This window comes from Perna viridis, chromosome 1 (genome assembly GCF_037379345.1).
Source record: "Perna viridis isolate PV_CMFRI_1.1 ecotype Kerala chromosome 1, ASM3737934v1, whole genome shotgun sequence".
Lineage (NCBI taxonomy): Eukaryota > Metazoa > Mollusca > Bivalvia > Mytilida > Mytilidae > Perna > Perna viridis.
Genome location: NC_142445.1, coordinates 46,770,473 through 46,775,468, shown reverse-complemented (window position 1 = coordinate 46,775,468; position 4,996 = coordinate 46,770,473). Strand labels below are relative to the sequence as shown.

Here is a 4,996-nt window from a genome sequence, read left to right as displayed (position 1 = left end):
CGAGTTGCTCATAAAAAGTCAAGTCCGGGGTAGACAAACGAGATACAGGAAAACTATGACCCGTTGAATAAATCGGTTTTCATGGTGCAGATGGATACGCCATAACGATCCACGAGTTCATGATGACGACCATACAACTTCTGTAGTGATGACTTTAATTTTGAAGCAACATAACGCATTCCAGAATCCTATTTGTTAGAGTTCTAGCGCGATACAAAAGGTCTGCGTAGTTTCGGCAAGTTCTGCATAACATATGAGTTGTGATATGAACACTCCATACGCAGGTGCTGAAAGGATGTTGCCACAGATGAAAGGAAAGTTGACAATTTTGAGTGAAAAGTCATCACGTTTGTCGTAAAGTTTTGGTCTATAGTTTTCCTTTACCATCGATTTCTAAGTGTAGGTTAAGATATGAGGCAGACTTCACAGTGTCTGTAATAACCCTTATCTCAAGTTCTTTGGGGTAGATGCGATGTATCAAATCCCCGAAATTAGGACTTTTTATTTAAAGATAATACGTCATCTATATAGCGGAAACTGAGATTAAAGGATCTAGCCAAACGATATTCTTTCTTTCAGATCAGATCAGCCATAAAGTCAGCCTCATAAAAGTGAAGGAATAGGTCAGCAAGTAAAGGAGCACAATTTGTTCCCATTGGAATGCCGACCATTTGTTGAATAACACGTCCACCACACTGGACAAATATGTTGTCGATTAAAAATTCCAGCATTTTGTAAATATCTTACTCTGTATATTTGGAAGATGATTTGGAATTATTTCTTACAAAGTATGAGGAATCTCTACCAAGAACTATATATTTGTATCTGTATTTTTTGTATTTGTACCATCTTTTTTGGAAAAACAACGATGTATAATGTTTTTAAGTCGGGATTTTAACTGAGTATGGGGAATAGAAGTATACAGTGTTGAACAATCATAAGTTTTAATGCTATTATATTCAGATAATAGTCTTGAACAGATTGTCTCTAAAAAATCTTTCGAATTTTTCAGGATCCACATTGAATTAATATTACTACGGGAGTAACAAGTGTTGTGGTAGGACTGCAGACCCTCTTTGACAGCTGTGAGTATAGAAGTTAAAAGTTTTGAAAGAGGTTTGGTGGTACTAAAAACTGGGAGTATGGACCAGGTGCACCGGTAGAGTAAGCGTCCTCTGCTTTTCTAGAAACACCTGCCGAGTTGCTCATAAAAAGTCAAGTCCGGGGTAGACAAACGAGGTATAGGAAAACTATGACCCGTTGAATAAATCGGTTTTCATGGTGCAGATGGATACGCCATAACGATCCACGAGTTCATGATGAAGACCATATAAATTTAATATTAAGAAATAATTCTATATTTATAATGTGTGATTTGTGAAGTTTGGGAGGCCAGTACATAGTAGGAAGGCTTGGAATGTAAAGAAGTAGCTACGAGTTTGTGTTTGTTAACAATTCCCCTTTCTGAAGACAAAGTCAGTTGGAATGAAGGCGAATTCGTAATTTCTTGTTGTAGAATATAAAATTTATGTTAAATAGCAACAATAATATTTACAGCTTTATCAGCAGAGTTCATCAAAGTTGATTTTTTTAAGGATATACGGCTTTTGTGTGTGTCGCAAGATTAAATTTAGAATACCTGTTGGGACCATAAATGAATTTTGATTTACTGCATATTGAATATTGGTGTATTTTCCTTCATATTCTTATCTCTCCTCCATATTCACATTTTTGCATAATTCAATACAAGATTGAAGTCATCACTACAGAAGTTTTATGGTCGTCATCATGAACTCGGGTCATAGTTTTCCTTTCCTCGTTTGTCTACCCCGGACTTAACTTTTTATGAGCAACTTAGCGGGTGTTTCTAGAAATGCAAAGGCCGCTTACCCTATCGGTGCACCTGGTCCATGCTCCCAGTTTTTAGTGGAGTCCGAGTTGCTCATTTGCTTTTGTTTCTTTTTATGTATGATTTTAGTTACTTTATGTTCTTTGATGTGTATGTCTGTTTTCCATGTCTGGTCTTTGTCCCTGGATTACATTCTTTTGATTACCGCTATGACCTTGGTTCCCTTGATTGCTCTTTCACTATAATTAAAGACATATTTACGGATTGGCTTTTGTAAATATAGAAAATAGAAGGTAATTCAGTTTTATAAAAAAAAAAAAGGAAAGGATTGTTTTTTTAACTCTATGATCATTCAAAATACCAGCAATGTTGATAAAACCTTTATTAATATAGATATTTTTAGAGAACACTTTTTGTAATCTTCTGGTCGATCAATTTTCGGGAAAGTAGGCAATTATAATGTGAACAGTTTCATATTTTGGACTGCTGAACGAAATTTCATTACACTCCTCTATTTGTGTGTAATCTAGTGACTGGTATTGAACATAGTTTGGTTAAAAATCGTTAATTCGATGTTTCCGTTTATTGCGATCTGAGTGAATGTATTTGTAATTGTCATTGAACTTCATGATATTAGTATATGCATTGGCTGTGTAACGGAGGAATATATTTTTTTCTTCGTTCATGATAGCAAATTTCGAAATGTTACAGTAGTAGTTATCGCTCTTTGATCCAAGTTATAATTACTTGTATCCCTGTTCTCTGAAAATATCTTCGTGATACCTTCCTTTTTTCTTTTTTTTTCTTTTTTTTTTCTCTCTCTCTCTCTCTCTCTCTCTCTCTCTCTCTCTCTCTCTCTTCTCTTTGCGTCAGTATACTGCATTTTCAAAGAAAATAGATTCCGACTGATGTTGAAATTTTACTTGGTACATTACATATCTAGTGATTCAATGTCAAAATGTGCGTACTTCTTAAGTTAAAAATAATAAACGTTCAACTCATGGTATTACCACACTGCCTATCATTTCTGAAATGATTTAGGGGAAAGCAGTAAATTTCATTTAAGCTACGGATTGATATTTTATAGTTTGTATAGTATATGATAAGGTTAATTAAAATTAAACAATAGAGTGATTTCTTTTTGTCTAGAAGTCGTTTCTCTCTCAACAAACCAAAGAAAACACTTAAAAGCAGCAACTATTTAGCGGAGACTTTTTATATGCTCACTTTATCAAATATGTCCCATTACTTTTTATGGTACTGATCAACAATATACATTAGATATTAGTCATCACTTAGTTATTGCCCTTTGAATTGGTTCACAGATTGGTCGGATATGTCCAGTTTTATGTTCATTCCTACGAAACTTACAAGAAAATAATAAAAATTCTCCGAGGGTAGTTTTTTTCTCACTCATTGGCTTATTGGATCTGACAGTTTACAAGAAAAGATGTTATTTGTTCTATTTTCATTTAATGACATTTGGCTGTATTCGTGGTGTTATATCTATAAATTAGTCCAATAATTTCGTTTTCTTTTTGACAGAACCAATTTCCCTAAAGAATATATTAAAGTTGGTATGCATAACGATGACCAAACAGATGGACGTTTTTGAATTATTGATATTTCTCCTGTGCTTGTCAAGAAAAGCTATCTCGTTAAATTAGTGAAACTGATTACTGGAAATTTACAACTGACCAGTGAAATTGACTTGGCTCAAAATCGATAAATGCGTTAGTTAACCTATTCTTGGACATGTGCAGCTAACCGGGTTTTACGATGCTAAATATTCAATTTATATAGGAAATTCCCTCCTTTAATTTCATTTTGTTCTAGACCTAAATCGTTAATGGGGTCCATAATAAGGAAATAGATTGGAATTAATCAAATTAAATCGACATAAAAACCTATTCACGTTATATTTCTCAGATTTTTGTACTTTTTTCTCTACTCTTTCAATAAAATTGGTATGTTGATTTGTGTTGTCTTTTCTACAATGTAAACTCTTGTTATTTTTTTTTTTTCGTGAGTTTTTGTATAGCCGTTTGAAATTGATTTACTTTACGCTTGATTTACCCCTCAACTGACCACTGTACGTACCTTTAAAATATCAAAAGTCTTAAGAAATATGTTAGATTACATTAATTACAAAACAATTCTTTTCATTTTGCTGACTTCCTTGATAAAAATTGTACTTTTAAATTTTATACAAGACGGCTATTAATATCCCAATGCGATCCTCATGGGGTCTATTGAAAACAAAATTCAAAACAGGAAAGTCATTTATATGGACCAAATCAATAGCATTTGACCAAACAAAGAGGATTATATTATTTCTATCTGTTAATGTGTGGCATCAATTATTCTTAGTTTCCAAATACCTTCAAAGTTGACGTAATTCTATCTCTAATTACATAGAGGTCATTTGCAGTAAACGTTCTCATTATGCAATTTTCTCTGATTCTGTCTCATTTTGGTCGAATGCCAATTTTATGTATAAAGAACGAAATTGAATTCAAAATGTGTCGCATGTCCATGAAACAAAAAAAGTATTCATATTCACAATCAGACTCGTCATGCAAGCAATTTAAAATTGAAATTCTAATTACCCGCAGAGAACTTTATAGTTTTATTCTTTGAAGGTTTAATTAATTTAATCCATAATTTTACGGTTTTATTGAGAGTAATTTGTTCTTTGCACTTTGAAAACCCCGATAAATTTCTTGGCTTTTTACAAAATTCTCCTTTTAAAGTTGTTTTATTGGTAAGGACAAAGAGGATCATTTGCAAATAAAAAGTATTAAATGGCATCAAAGACTCCAATGAAATTTAATTCCACAATTCTAACGGATCAGGAGTTCCTGCACTGCATTATTTTTTTCAAAATTGCTGTCTATAATGTTTTATATTTCCAGTTCAGATATTCACAGTTCTATGACGTTTTTGTACCTATATGAACCGATTTAGATAAATTTTCAGTAGGATAGACACAACCAAAGTATCCTATTATTCAACTTTTTTTCATTTTGTTCGTTTTTTTCTCTTTGTCAAATTTGAATTAATTTCGTACCAACTTGTGAGTTTATGAAAAATATAAACACTTACGTAGTTTCTACAAATTAAAACCTGACCAATTAAGCAGATGTT

General features: G+C 32.7%; 1 long non-coding RNA gene across 1 annotated transcript; it reads left to right on the top strand.

Annotated features, from left to right (window-relative positions):
- Positions 1-613: 613 nt before the first annotated feature.
- On the top strand, positions 614-3,825 carry LOC148629042 (uncharacterized). The gene is made up of 2 exons (XR_015914816.1): positions 614-1,085; positions 3,395-3,825. It is a non-coding gene; the product is annotated as an uncharacterized LOC148629042 (long non-coding RNA).
- Positions 3,826-4,996: the final 1,171 nt, after the last annotated feature.